The following is a 16,254-nucleotide window of genomic DNA, read 5'->3' as shown; positions in this document are numbered from 1 at the left end:
GGCTGGGAGAGGAACCCTGAGTCTCAGGGGCTGGATCCGGGCATCCGGGGGCCACTTTTCCACCCCTGGTATAAATTACTGCCTCTTACAGCCAAGTACCTTCTACCAGCAAAAGCACTTCTATGCTGGCATTAACTGCATATACCTGTTAGTTTTTGCCTGTATAGAAACATGGTATCAGAGGGGTAGTCGTGTTAGTCTGAATCTGCAAAAGCGACGAGGAGTCCTGCGGCACTTCCCCTGCCACAGGACTGTGCCACAACATGCCTCTGACGAAATGGGTCTTTGCTCACAAAAGCTTATGCTCCAATAAATCTGTTAGTCTGTAAGGTGCCACAGGACTCCTCCTTGCTTTTACAGAAACATAGTATACCATTCTGCTTATTAACAACCCCTCACTTGCCAGCAAAAAGTTGCTATTATCAGGATGTGCCTTCCTGGCTGTAGCCCAGCAAACCTGTGGGCAGGGCAGCAGCAGGGAAGGGAGACTGCAGTCCACATGCTGGTGCCCACAGAGCTGCATGGTACTGCTGCACGCTCTCTCCAGGGGTCGAGGCTCAGCACATACCAAAACTTCCTTCACTGTGCATAGCCCCATTAGCTTAGAGAGCACAGGGAGAAGGTATCTTGCAGATCCAGCATCTAGGTTGCAGCTCTGCTCCCTGCTAGCACTTGGCTCTCAGCCCCACCTTCCAGCCCAAATCCCCACATCCCTGTGTGATCTCTGTGTGCAGGCAGGTGCATGGGGCTGCAGCCCTAGCAAGAAGCACAAGGATGTGCTGAGCACCAGCCCCAGGTAGGTGTGTGGCACTGCAGCCAATACTTCCTTCCCTGGCTGCACCCTCGCAAGCCTCCTGGTAGAGGGTGCTTGGCATGTCCCAGTGCTTCTTTCTGTAGCGCTGCAAAAAAGCAGCATGCGTGCCATTGCTAATATCTGAATCCCATTAATGATGTCACAGGGATGGGGATGGTTCCATGCAACATGTTTTCATTACACTGGAAATGACTAATATTGCTTATTATGTGGAATCTACTGTATTGCATAAATATATATCACGTCACTCCCCAAGTGACATTATTAGACGGGTAAATGATTCTAGTGTAGACCTGGAGGCTCGATCTGCCATGCTGGTAAAAGCAGCCTGTACAGTGCAGGAGGAGGGAAATGAATACCTTCACTATCGATGGTACTTACGTAGCCCCTTATTGCAGTTGTAAATGTTTCCCCTAACCCTGGAGGACTGTGGGATTGATTTTTCTGATGCTTTCTTCAACACAGACCATGTTTCTATCCCAATACTCTGATAATCATTTTTCTTACTCTGATAATAATTCTAAATTCAGCCTCATGGGATTCTACTTTCTCATCAGACAAACACCAGCTTTGTCCCACTGCTGAATGTCAGAAAATGGTTACATGAGGGCTGTGTGAGGAGGTGAAAACAATACATTTCTTTAAGCACCTCGCCCTTTCTTCTTTCTTTTCTTTCTGACATACCACTGACTTGTTTCTATCAACTTTCTCTCTCACGATCTTCCTTTCATTTCTTTAAATGGATACATTCCCTTCTTTGTCGTGTTTGTTTTTTCTTTAAAAATGAAGTAAGTTTGGATAATGGTTGGGCCACAGAGGGGAAGAGATGTATGCTGGACTGTCTCTGTTAAACAAAATCCTATTAGTGAGCTGAGAGCAGAGAAATGGTACGTCTAGACTACAGGGTTTTGTCGATAGAAGTTTTGTCGACAGATACTGTTGACAAAGCTTCTGTGGACAAAGAGCGTCTACACTACATTCAGTTCTGTCGACAAAGCAAGCTGCTTTGTTGACATGGCAGTGTAGACGCAAGGACAGTTTACATGCAATAACGCTTTCTGTCGACAGAACTCTGAGTTCCACGAGGCGTACAGATAGTTCGGAATAGCTTGCTAGTCCGAACTATCTAGCCCGTGCCGCGTGTAGGCGCGCGGCACGGGGTTCGAACAAGCCGGCATTTAAAAATGGCGCCGGCCGGCTTATGCAAATAAAGCCCGGGAAATTCAAATCCCGGGCTTCATTTGCACGTTCGGTATGCATACATTACCCCGCTAGTTCGCACTAGCGGGGTAGTGTAGACATACCCTTACAGACTAACACAGCTACCCCTCTGAAACTTGCACTTAAGAGTGTAAGTTCTGAAACACTGGTAGGTCTCAACTGTCCCAGCTGCTCTCTTCTCTCATGCCCCGCCCACTTTGTCTAGAAGTTTATTCTTTGATACTTGTACACAGCTGAGAACCTAAATGAGTCAGTACAAGTAATTCAAAGGCTTGTGTAAATGCCTTACCGTGAGAGACTTTAAACAGTTCTATCTATTAATCTTTATCAGAAAGATCAAGAGATGAACTGATTATAGTGTATGGGTAACTTCACAGGGAGAAACTACTGAGAACTAAAGGGCTCTTTAATTTAGCTGAGAAAAGTTTAATGAAACCAATGGTGGGTCATTGTTGTGGCTTGTCACTCCACAACCACAGCCAAGACCTGCTTGTTCACACTTCTCAAACATTTCCTCCAGGGTACAGCATGTTGACAAGGGGCCCTGCATAAGGCAGTGTTCAAATGCATATCCAGGCTCTCCATGTTCCCGGGCAGGGTAAGTCCTCACCTTCCACAATGTTAGAGTGTTACCAGTCTCTGCCACTCCAGCTCTCTCACTCGTTCAAATTCATAAACAGTGAAGGTGACGGACAAACAGAACAAGGGCCTAAGTGAAGGTGGAGGATTCTTCATCTCTTAACGTCCTCAAATCCAGACCAGATGCCTTTCTGGAAGATATGCTTTAGTGACAAACTCTCATACTCAATACACAATGAAATACAGGTTAAATCTAATGCCCTGTGATATACAGGAGATCGGACTAGGTGACTGAATGATCCCTTCTGGCCCTAAACTATGAATCTAGATCACTGGTGTCTATAGATAAAAGGATAAAAGCTGCCGTTTCAGGAATGGGTTTATACATATATAGTAATTAAAAAACTTGCGCTTCAGGGAATAAGGCTATTATTCAACCTTTTCCTTCCCAGCACTGACCTCTTATCAGAAGCCAATCTGTTTTGCAGGCAGGATGTCTAAAGTGCCCATTTAACTCGGGAGCTAACTAGATCCCAGTATAGGCCTCACTAAGTGTGGAGGCTGGAAAGTTAGGGCAGGGCAGGCAATTCATCACGCTCCTTAGGGGTGCATCTACACTGCACCCTTAGCTCGAAATAAACTACGCAATTCGAGCTATGCAAATTGCTTATTTTGAGTTAATTTAGAAATAAACTGCTATTCTGAAATGTCCCTTAATCCTCGTGGAACGAGGTTTCAAGGGACAGTGGAATAGTGAGCCCATTATATTTTGAAATAATGGACTTGCTTAAAAGACACAGAATAGCTATTTTGGGATACCGGAAATATCCTGAAATTGTGCCACTGTCTAGACATACCCTAAGGGTACATCTACACTGCATGGCTATTTCGGGATACTGAATGTATCCCGAAATAGCTACCCTATGTCTACACAAGCCGCCCCTTATTTTTAAATATTTTTCAAAATAATGGGCACGCTATTTCGCCATCCCAGTAAACCTCATTACACAAGGGTTAAGGGATGGCTCAAAATAGCACATTATTTTGAAATTCGGCACTGTATAGATGCGCCAAATTTCAAAATAAGTAAGTTTGAAATAGTATCGAAATAAGATATGCAATTTGCGTAGCTCAAAATACGTCTCTTTTTTCGAGTATGGGGTGCTGTGTAGACGCACCCTAAGAGTCCGGGTGCCTTGCTCCTCGAGATGCTTTAAATCATTGATGACATGGCTGGACTGCCGCAAAGCTGCTGCTCCTCAAATGCTTTTTGTATTCCTGGCTACATTCATGCAATTTAAAATCTTGTGTCCTCTAGATAAATTCTCATCTGCAATTCATGTGAACAGAACATTCTTAAACACTCCGATTAGCTGGGAAAGTTTTCAGGCAGGACCCAGAATTCCTTACCATTGTGCTCTTATTTACTATGTGTATTGCAGTAGCACTAGAGGTGCCATCCTAGAGTTGGACCCACTGTTCTGGGCAGAGCACAAACACGGCACAAAATGGGCCATGCCCCAGAGTTTGCAATTTAAGGGCTTGTCTACACAGGATGTTATACCAGTATAAACTGAGGTGTGAGGACATAGATCCAAATGGGGGCTTCTGGGCTGTACTGCAACATAAATAGTAAGGTAGTTGTATCTTTAAAGTACCTGATTTACTCAACACTACCTGACTAATTGAGCTAAATGAACACAATACCAGTTTAAAGTGGCTGGACTTTGTTTCCATCTTGAAGTGATAACATAGCTAATTAAATGTCCACTTAATTTGCCTGAGTAATTAATAACAATTGAGAGTGTAATTAACGCAGTGCTTTTAAGTGCTCATTCCCCTCCCAGCAGGCAAGGACTTAAAATGACAAGATCATAAAGTGTGAGTACAACAGAGCTTAAGCCTGCTAGAAATGAAGAATCCATAACAAGTGACAGGCTACAGAACGAGAGGGTATTAACCTAAAATAAATGAGTGTCTGTCCCTCTCTCAAGCCAGATGGTAATATCAGCGCATTTTAAAGGACTATCATGCACGTGTCAAGAAAGTTTATATTATAAGGTTTCCAAGAATGTAAATATAGATTCAGCATTTGCAATATTTAGTCAAGGGCTGGCTGAGGCAGAGGTGAGGGCCCGGCTGAAGCCAAAGTTGGAACTGCGATATTATTGCAAAGCACCATTGTAGTTCACCAACTTTTTCTCAGCTTTCTGGCACACTCGAGATAAGAGGGTGGTAATAACCTAGGCTACACAGGCAGCCTTAGTTCTGGGGTTTCCTGTCTTTTGGGTGCTTGACTTTGTAAGTGCACATGTTTTGTTTGTGGTATCTACTTTTCTAGGTTTTCCTGAAAAAAATGGAAGCTCTCTAGTGTAGTATGATGCATGCCCAGATGGCTCATCAATTGGGCTGGACCTTTTAGTTTCACAGTGCAAACTTCTCCCACTTGAGCTAATAGACTACCCGGTTGTGGAGGCATGTCTTCACTACAGGCTTGTCCGAGGGGCAGTGATCAATTCAGTGGGGATTGATTTATTGACTGTCAAGCACTCTCCCATTGACTCTGGTACTCCACTAGTCGAGAAGAGTATGCAGAGTCAGCGGGAGAAAATCAGCTGCTGACTTTCCGTGAGGAAGGTATTGTGGTAAGTAGATCTAAGTATGTTGATTTCAGTGAGGTTATTCAGGTAGCTGAAGTTGTGCAGCTTAGGTTGAGGGCCCATGATAGTGTTGCAGACAAGGCCTGGCAGTAGTTAGTTAATCTCCATATCAGGGTAGGGAGCCTTTTGGGTCAGAAAATGGTTGTAAGAATTTTTGTAACATGGGAAAAGCAGCATACTTACCCTGATCTCTGTTTTGGAAATGAATGAGCCATTTTTACTGAAACTTCCCAAAAAACATCAGCCTAAAACAGACACCTGTCATGGAGGATTTCAGTTTTCATGATTAAAGCTTGGCAAAGTTATAAGCAACTGAAAACAGTGTCTTACAATGGAGAGTGTCAAGCAGCTTTAATGATAGGCAGTGCTATTGGCTCCATTGATAGTAAGGAGGAGGAGGGCTTGCCAACAAAAGACATGGGCAAATTATTAGGTGAAGTCAAGTTATGCCCATTGTTAGATTCGGTAAGTGCATGAACCTATTGCTACTCTCTTCCTGCCTCAGCTGTCGTTAGTAAATTGTTGCGCACATGGAGCATTCTGTATTACGTTGGGTCCTAAGCATTTGGGGCAGAAACTATCTCTTCCTTGTGCACTTAGCACAACACGGCCCCAACTCTGAGCTCCCCAGTGCAGCTGCACTACAAAGGAGTAAGAATAATCTGTTCAGTGGAAACTATTACGATTTTTTTAACTGAACATTTGTCTTAAGCTAATTTCATTTTTGATGTTTTAAAAATCCACATCAAGTGAGGAGAAAAAGGCTGAAATCATTTTTAGCCCATCTCTGAATTGCTGCATGATCTATATGTAAATATTTTAGAGTGTGTCTCCCTGTGAGTCCATCATTTTATCTGTGAGTCTGTTTGTTCAAGAATCCCTCCTAAAAGGTAAGAGCTAGGGCCACCAAATTTGGTATTGCAGCTTCCTCTTACCCTAACTTAAAGCAAGGCCCTGGTTTGGTTGTGCCAGGAAAATAGGAAGTGCCAGGAGTGGGACTGTTTTTCAGGACATGGAAAGAGAGGGGCAGAGAGGAGGGACACGATGCTCACAGTGACCAGTGGGGGCAGCGAGCGTGGGGGGACACTATACTGCAGAGTGAGCACTGGAGGCATCCTCACCAGTAAGACACTAGCCAGCTGCACACAGAGCTCTGCATGTTGGGGACCAACGAAGCAGGTAAGTGGCCCCCTTGCACCAACTAGTGCCAGCAGAGTGCCCTGACTCCTGGATTCCCCACTCCTGACTCCCACACAGCCCTGCTGGAGGAGATCCCCTTCCCTGAGGAGAAGCCAGGGCTGGGAACCATGGCCTGGCCCTGGACAGACTTCAGATCTGCAGAGAGAACCTGCAGGCCTTGGGGGTTGCTGGAGGCAGCCCCCCAGAGCCTGCCACCCTGCATGAACTGCCTGCTGGCTACAGGGGAACACTGGAGGCCAAGCTCCCTGAACCAGCTACAGGGAAGAGAAGCAGCTGGAGGCCTGGACTGGCCCATGGACCCTCACCCTTCCCCCCTCGTCCAGCTGCAGGGCTAGGAGGGCAGGTGCTGCAGGCTGGGGGCAGCCCCCGGAGCCTTGTTCTCCCCAGATCAGCTGTGGGGCTGGATGAGGGCACTGCAGGATGGAACCAGCCCCTGGAACCTTGCGCCCCCTCCCCCCAGACCAGCTACATAGCCAAGGAGGGCAGCTGCAAGACAGGGCCAGTCCCTAGATCTTTGGCCACCCTCCTGCTCCGGACAGGCTGCAGGGCAGGGAGGACAGGTGGATGCCGGGGCCAGCCCTAAGAGGCTGATCCCCTTCCCCTCAAACAGCTGTAGGGTCTGGGGAGTCAGCCATGGGCTGGGGATGGCCCTTTGCCCTCAACCCCCCTGCACCTGCTTCAGGCTGGGGCCAGCTGGGGGTGGTGCTGCAGGCTGGGGCCAGCCCTCAGAACCTTAGACCCCTGGACGAGCTGCAGGGCCCAAGTCCCTGTCCTGACTCCTGCACCCCCTCACGTCAGCCCCTTGCACTGAGCCCATCCTTCATGACCCCAGCAACACTAGCAATCAAGGAATTCATTTCCTCATCTGTGCATGTTTCCTTTCTTTTGTCAGACAAGCTTCTGTCCCCTGAGGCCTCCAATCCTGCAAAGACACGTGCCCCAGCTTCCCTTTAAGTTTAAGAACTTGGATAACTGAGTTGGCTAGAACTGTTCTCCAGCTTAAAGTCAGGCATGTTACCTCTTTGCCATTTGAGGTTTTTCTGTGTGTCTTGATAGGTGTGGACATGTCCAGCAAGAGAAGAGTGATGTAGACTCACTGCTGCCTATTCCTTAGTGAATTGGCAGGGAAAAAACACCCTTGTGTCTTGGGCAGACAAGCAGCTGTTTTGAGGAAACTCTTTTCTCTGAGTGGGCCAGGGCAGGAGTGGGGGTAATGAGCAGTGAGTTCCAGACCGTGCAGCAGAGGCAAAAGGAAGCGGGGCACTCTGGTGCACAGCTGCAGCAAGAACTGGCTGCGCTGCAGCAAAAGCCAGCAGGGAGCTATTTAAAGAGCCGGCAGGGAGCCAGGTTGTGACAGGACAAGTGCCTGTGAGAAATTGTAAGTTACTTTCACTGCTGCCTTCCAGACAGGTGTGGGGACATTTATTCTGAAAAATCAGGAAGAAACTGGGTAGGATGGAGCGGAAGAAGGGGATTTGCGAAGACCAAATGTTGAACTGTAGTCAACTGTAAACAGAATGACAGTCTGTAAACAGTGTCTCTGCCTGGAATAATTAGCAGGCACATGTGAAGAGATGGAAGAGAAGATGGATTCTCCCTCATCACTGATCAAAGGGCCAGGCAAACCGTGAGGAATTAAACACAGCTGGGGGAGGCCAGGGCTGAAGCTACAACAGCTGAGAGGGGCTGTTAAAATGACCAGTAGCCAGGCTCTTTGAATGTCAGCCTGGTCTTGCATAAGTCATGAGCAACGTGAGACTCAGCACGTCACCTTTTTGCTGCCACTTTGCTTTCATAAAAAAATTCTCACACAACCTTGTGAGGAGAGGGGGTTACACTAGAGCAGCAAAACCCACCAGCACCCCACACTGCCAGGACAGGGGGGAAGAGAGGGCCCCATGGTGGTGTAGCTGGAGAAATTCTTCTGTTGGATTCACTCTCACACATCAAAGGTCTGCGGCTTGCAGTATTGTAAAGAGTGGTGGTGCTTATGTGCGCGGACGTCTGGCCTTATCTATATCAGCAGCAGCAGAACCAGGGCTGGCCTTACCATGAGGTGAACTGAGGCAGCTGCCTCAGGTGCCAGACTGTGGGGGGACGCCACTAGGACCCAGAGCGTAGAAAATTGTGTCTGCTGCTGGTGCATGTGTATTCTCTCTGCAGTACCATGAGAGGAGTAGAACAGGAAGAAGGCAGAATTGAGACCTTTCAAAGTTTTGGCCCAAGCGAGGAGGCATGGGGGCATCATTTGAGCTCCCTGCCGCAGGTGCCAAAATGTTGTGGCCTGCCCTGAGCAGAACCTCCTAGTGTGGCCAAATGCACGCCAAGAAAAACTGCCAATATTTAACTTCCACCATCTCTCTGACTGACATTGTCTGTCTGGACAGATGCACTCTTCTGTCAGCACAGCTGCAGCTGTGCTGTATCAGGCTGGGGTGTAGGTGTACTTTTCACATCCCACCCCCATATCTGTGCTGACAAAATTTTGTACTGTAGACTCGGCCTTTACTTGTACAGTTCAAAGCATGATGAGAAAGCAGAGAAGATGCTGCAGTCGTGGGTGGAGATGCTTCATTCTGACTGGTTGTTTTTTCCTGTCCCTTGCCAACTGTGTAAAGAGAGGCCTGTCATTTGTGCAGGTTAGCCAGCTCAACAGGAAACCAATGAACAGAGAAGGGGATAAAAAGTATTTTTTGTGTGTAAGCTGAGATGCTTCCCAAAGAACCTGTGGCACAGAGAGTCTCTTTAAGATTTGATCTACACATAACATTTAGGTCCACATAGTTACGTTACTTTAGAGATGTGAAAAAAATCACACTTTGGAGAGATACAGTTAAGCTGACCTAAGTCCCAATGTAGACACGGAGGGGGTGGATTTACTACAGCAATGGAAAAACCTCTTCCTTCACTGCAGAAGGGGTGTATGGTACAGCAGAATAGCTGTGCTGCAGGAGCACCAATAAGGGATGCAGACCTACCCACTGAACCTCCTCTCCACACTGCTGTGGCAACTGATTTTTGGCTCTTTTGTAATATTGGTTATTGTATAAAAATTTGAATTCAGAATTCTGGAACTTTCCAGCCCCTCTACTAAATGTTCTGTTGGCCAGAGGAGAAGTAAAAGAAATCCAAGTCGTGAAAGAACAAAACAATCTTTCTTTGCATTTCAGCCAAGAACACACCTGAGGGCATGCAGAACAAACCAGGGAACCCGAGGCCAAGCAACCGGAGTGTCCCAATGTCTTGGGTGGTCTTCGTTGTTACATTCTATTCCTGTCATTTGCCAGGAATGTTTGTCTTCAAAACTGATGGAAACTGAGGTAAGAGACCATTTCCTAACCAGTTTCTCCCATAACCCCTCAGTAGAGCACATTTGTAGCCTGATATTTTTTGGCCTGCCAATTTGGAATTTCTAAACTTAAATGAGCTGCTCTTGGAGGCGAGACACACGGTCAGGCCCTGTTTAAGTTTCCTGGCCCAGAAGGATGCATGTTTATCCCGTAACAGCAGCTTTTGCCTGCTTTAGCCAGAACTTCCCACACAATGTTTTTTCAAGGGGTGAGAGAAATTTAGCAAGGATATGTGCTAAAACCCACAGACCCTCTTCCCTGACACTAGCTTTCACTCCAAGCCACCTCCGAGTTCAGGGAGCTCTGTGTGTGGAGCTCTGGGCATGCCAGGAACAATGGAGAGGGGCACAGCAGTGGCCATGGACCATTTGCCCAGCTTCTCTACTCCCTTTGGCCCTTTGGGTGATGTGTATCCCCAGGGGGCAGCACATAGTGATGTCTGTATCTCCCACGTGTAGGGACTGCAGTTGTAACATGTCCTGGCCTGGGGCACACAGAATGGGTAGGGAGGCAGGGCTCTTTGTGTCCTTCCCTTAAGCCCTGTGCATAGGCTGGTCAAAATTTGACCCCAGGAGAGCAAGACAATTGTTCTCTAGTAACCTCTTTCCGGCCCCTTCCAAAGAGAGTGCAGCACGCGCTCCCTGCTAGCTTAACCACACATTTCACAGCCCTCCCATGTCTCCCCCACCCCCACTAGACATCAAAGGTGGATCAGCTCTTATGAATCCAGAATAAATACATTACTCATCTTACCTGGCCTATTTGTCCCACTTCCACTAGCAATTTTCCCAGAGACAGACTTGGTGCGTGACTAATGGGATTTCTTTTGGGTTAGACGTTCCAAGGTTGTCTATTTGAGGGAAGAAATTTCATGTTTCAGCAACTGAGACATTGGCTGCAGTGCCTGAGAGGAATGGAATTGCATTTAGTGGTTTCATAGGCCTGGCTGAAAAACAGAAAAAGCATTTCAGTGTTGCATGTCTGAGGGGTCGGTGAAGCGGTGTTCTTTGCTGGCACACAATAGACCATGTTCCATTTCCCAGACTGGCGGAGATAAAGCGCATTATACAGTAAATCAGTTTCATCTCTTGCAAAAAGGTCTGCCATTACTGCTCTCTGGAAACCCCTCCCTCGCCAGAGGTTTAGAAGCATGAACCTGCAGTAGGCACCCCCACCAGTGAATGTATTTGCACCAGTCCCTCACTTTAGCAATTTTTGTATGAGATTAAACTTGTTGCCCAGCATAAGTCAGGAAGATTTTGAGATGGGCAAAGGGCTTGTAGCAGAAATCCCAGAGTGGGCCTCCGAAGTTCTGAGCACAGTTCCTTCTTCTGCCACAGATTTCCTGCGTGGCCTGGGGCAAATCACTTAATCTCATTGTGCCTGAGTAATTACATTTTCCATGCTTCCATCGCCTGTACAATCATCCCGTTGTCTCTCTTTTCTATTTAGAATAGAAGCTCTATGGGCAGGGATTGTGTTCTGCTGTGTGTTTGTGCTGCACCTAGCCCAATGGGGCCTTGAGCTTAGAAGGGAGCAACAAGAAGTGCTGTAATATGAAGTAATAATAAAAGAGGCCAGTTGCCTGGCCCCTGTCCAGCTCCTTTTCACTTCTCTGAAAAGCAGCTGGGAAGATGTTCAGCAAAGTAGCTAGTAAAGCTGCCCTACTGGGCGGGTAGAAATATCACGGGCATCTGGGAACCCTCAGGTGGTAGGAAGCTGGCCCAGGGGATTTCCCAGACTTGGCTGCAGTTGCAGTGTTGCTGCAGGAGTGCAGTGATCCTGAGCCAGTGGAATGCCTCCTAGGCCCATGTAAATTAGAGGAGCCCATTCTGCCAGGGATTGAATGGACTCAGGTTATAACCAGGGGCGGGGAAAGGTGGCATTAGCTTCACTTTACCTCCCTACTCAGCTTTTGCACTGAGCACAGCTTGGCTGAGACCAAGGACTTGGCCCGTCGGCTTTTTGTCCTTACAACTGCTTTGGAAAGAAGGGCAATCTGACTGGAAAGTTTGCTCTTTGCCAGCCCCTGGCTGTCTGAATTCTTACCTCTTTAACCTGCACAGAGATGCAGGGCAGCCACTGTCCTTTGAGAAGCAGCATCCCTGCGGGCCAAATCCTTTGGTCACTGATCCAACTGTAAACCCTTGATATAAAGGAAACCACTTCAATCCGGGGAAGGGATGGGGGAGAGGTAGGTGCTGCAGCCCTTCTACTTTAAGCACCTATGCCAGGGGTGGCCAACCCATTAAACGAAGAGAGCCAAAACAGTGGCGGAAAAAATGCAAAGAGCTGCACCAAAGTTGCTGAGCAAAAAAAAAAAAAAAAAAAAAAAAATACGCTGTCCCTTTAAAAGCCACACAGGGAGTTGGGGACCATTTGTAGGGGTGCAGGGGGGAGGAGGCTTCATGAGCCTCACTTTCAGGGATGAAGAGCCGCATGCGGCTCATGAGCCGCAGGTTGGCCACCCCTGACTCTTGTCCTGAGAGGGGATGTAGGGGAATGTAATTGATTTCAAAATGGCTTTTTACCTTGAGCCTGACCCAGCACCCATTGAAGTCAATGGACGTCTGTCATTGACTTCAGTGGAAGCCAGCTTGTCCCTTTATCAGAAAGTTTGCTGCTTACTGCAAGTTTGATCTCCATGTGATCTATCTGGAAGCTTTCAATTATCACTCTGCCTGTTGAAATGGGAAATTGACTAACTCTTATCTCTGTGAGCTTGTCAAATTAAGATTGGTTCCATCAGATCATGATTAAATTTATGCTGAGCAAGGTTGCTATTGAGTTCTTTATGTCTGACCCTACTTTGATGGAGACTTTTTTCTCTCTCCCTGTCCCCTTCCCCCCTCTGAAAACTCCCATCTGAGGGCAGAGAGAGGCAAGCTTATGTGTTTGCTAATCTTGTTTGGACCACCTCCTATTTTACCTCTTCCCCTCAGCTAGGGACGCAGCCTCTTCCATTGTAGGGACCAAAAAGCAAATAATTCCAGTGTAGGGGTCCATGAAATGAAGAGCAACGGGTGATTCTCACACCAGCGCTTTGGCCATTTACCCCCACGTTGAGAGCTTGTTAATCCTCAAGAGGCTGTTTAAAACGACCAATTCCTCATCTTGGTTCTTTGCTCTCATATGTTGAGTAGGTATTTGGCTAATCTCACTCAAACTTGGCTTCAGCATTCATGGCCCACTGTAATTTCCTTGTTAAAGTCCTTATCTTTTTTACTGAGTCCTGGTAACATGGACCTTGCCTCTCTTTTCTATTAATCACTGTTATTCTTGGCACTTCCGAGACATCAATGGCCATGCTGTCCCCAGTCTATTTTGGCAGCCATGTTCACGTGGCACGGCAGGCCCCCTTTTGAAAAGCACGCTACTCTGCATCTGCCAGCAGAAATGTCCGTGGCAGTTCACGCCAGCAGGGGCAGAGCAGCATGCTCTTCCAAGGAACCTCTCTTGGCAGATACTGCCGAAACCAAGTCCAGCTTGGTCCGAGTCCCCGCTGGGGACAAACTCCGAAAAGCAGGGCTGTCTAGTTTAATACAGACTGCGTGGCCAACCGACCTGACTGAATCCTTTGGAGAGATCAGGATGAAACTTCGGAGAGATGTTCTGTTCCACCCCATCCATCAGCTCCTTCCCCCACTTGATGTCTGTGAGAGCCAGGGGAGTGGAGCAGGCTGGGGCCACTGAGTGCAGGGGGGCCCAAACTCTGCAGCCTGCTCCAGGCCTCCAGTAGCCCCCTGGGCTGTGTTGCTAGGGAGGAAGCATGGGGGAAGAACATGCACTCACTGGCAACTGAGCGATGCAGCCAGGAGTTGGCAGAGCCAGCTGGAGCTGGGTTGCTCTGCTCCCTCCCACACTCCCAGTGAGTGAAGTGGGGGCCCTTACTGTCAGCCCCAGATCCCCTGGGCTCCATGGGACCCCCCTCCAAAGTGTGAGGCCCAAGGAGACTGGAACAAATCATCCACAGGACATGATAGCTCTGCCCACTGTCCCTTACCCCTCCCCCACAGTGTCGGAGGGTACATAACCCTTCACCCCCCCCCTTTCCCTGTCTGTTGCCTCTGTCACCAGGAGTGCTTGTGTCGATGCACAGTGTGGTGCACCTCGGGGAAGTAGCCTATTGTGTGACACACCACCATCCGGCACACTGTCTTTTAGGAAGTTTTGCAGTGTAAGGTGAGGCAGAAATAAGTCATGGAGGGGTGACAGGGAGAAAGGGGTCAACTTGCCTGTGGGCAACTGTCTCCATCCTACAATGTTATCTATTTCCCATCTTTTTTGCACTGGTTTTAAAAATTGCACAAACCCACGTGGCCCATCTCACCCTCCGCAGGCAGTGAGAGAAACCTGATAGCTCTGCACTAGTGCAAGCGCAGGACGTATGGCCTGCCAGTATTGGCAAAGCTGAAAGAAGAATGCAGTCGGTGGGGAACATGACAATTCCTGGGAAGACAGACTGCTGTGGGACATTGTGAGAACCGAGTCAAGGTCACTGGAATTTGCAGAGCAGCTGCAGACGGCGGAACACTGCCTTTGGGCTGAAGCAATAGCCCCTGACTGGTGGGATTACGGTGTAGTGCAGCTGTGGGATGATGATAGGTGGCTGCGGAAATTTTTAATGCCCAAGGCCACCTTCTTGGATCTGGAAGGTTTGCAGGGATGGCAGCCTTATTCCTTCCTCTGTGGTAGACACCTCCCCAGCCAGTCAGCGAGCACTTCAGCAGGCACCATTGCAGTGCACAGGTGAGGAGCGTATGGGACAGAGCAGCTTCAGGATTCCAGCAGCTGCCCTCTGTCTGCCTTTGTTATCCTCCAGAGTGAGATCTCCGCTAAAACCACCACTGCCTGTGGAGAATGGTGCCATATTCAGTGCCATGGCCCTAAACTCGTCCCAGTGGGCCAATATTCACGAGGGCGGCTGCTGTGAATAGCTCCAAGCACACGCAATCCCAAACAGAAGTGTCCACAAGCATCTGGTTTAAAACATTAGGGGAGCCAGGGAAGGGAGTTCTTCACTTTCACTTTCTGTTGTGACTCTACTCACCGGTGCTGACGCTGGGGGTGCTCTGAGGCTGGAGTGCCCATGGAAGAGAATTAGCAGGTGCTCAGCACCCCTGGCTTAGTTCCCTTCTCCATTGCAGTGCCTCCCGCCCACCAGTGGCCCTGCTGACCAGCTCCTGATCCTCCCTCCCCATGCCTTCCGCCCACCACAATCAGCTGTCACCGCATGCAGGAGGGTCCTGGAGAGAGGGGAGGAGTAGGGATTGGGCACACTCAGGGGAAGGGGTGGTAAGAGGCAGGAGTTGGGACTTGAGGGACAGGAATGGGTAGAAGCGGGACCTGGGGTGTAGCAGAGGGTTGAACATCCCCTGGGCCTGGAGAAAACCAGCACCTCTGACTACAATGGTGCCTCTGTGTGTTTATCGGCAGCTGCTGTCATGGCAGCCTTGTGATATTCTCACACCCACCCACCCACCCACCCCACCCCACCCCTGCATGCCTCTAGGCCCCTGAACCAGATAAGGATGAGAGAGAAGATGACTCAGGATGACATGTTCAGTGAGATTCTGTAAGCCAGTGCTGCCTCAGACTGCAAGCAAAGGGCCTGAAGGGTGAATATTGCAGACAGCCTAGGAAGAAAAGAGCAGACAGGACAGTCATCTCTTTTCCAAGTTGAAACCTCCCAGACTTGTTAATCTCTCCTCCTATAGAAGCCATTCTATAACCTGAATCATTTGTGTTGCCTTTTTCTGTTCCTTTTCCAATTTTAATATCTCTTTTTTGAGATGAGGTGACCACATCGGCATGCAGTATTCAAGATGTGGGCGTACCATGGATTTACATCACGGCAATATGGTATTTTCTGTCTTACTATCCTTCCCTAATGTTTCCCAACACTCCATTCGCTTTTAGGCTGCTGGTGCACACTGAATGGAAGTTTCCAGAAAACTATCCACAATGACTCCAAGATCTCTTTCTTGAGTGGTAACAGCTAATTAACCCCATCATTTCATACGTACAGTTGGGATGATGTTTTCCAATATGCATTACCTTGCATTTATCTACACTAAATTTCATCTGCCATTTTGTTTCCCAGTCACTCAGTTTAGTGAGATTCCTTTGTAACTCTTCACAATCTGCTTTGACTTTGCTATCTCAAGTTTGCAAAATATGCCACCTCCTGTTTACCTCTTTTTACAGATTATTTATGAACATGTTGAACAGTGCTGGTCCTTACACAGACCCCAAAGAGACACCTCAACTTACTTCTCTCCATTCTGAAAACAGATAATTAATTCCTACCCTTTTGTTTCCTATCTTTTAACTAGTCACTGATCCATGAGAGGACCTTCCTTCTTAGCCCGTGACACTTACTTTGCTTATGAGCCTGTGGAGAGGGACCTCTACAAAGGCTTTCTGAAAG

This window comes from Pelodiscus sinensis, chromosome 14 (assembly GCF_052426305.1).
Source record: "Pelodiscus sinensis isolate ZL-2025 chromosome 14, ASM5242630v1, whole genome shotgun sequence".
Taxonomy (NCBI): Eukaryota; Metazoa; Chordata; order Testudines; family Trionychidae; genus Pelodiscus; species Pelodiscus sinensis.
This window is presented reverse-complemented; position numbering follows the sequence as displayed.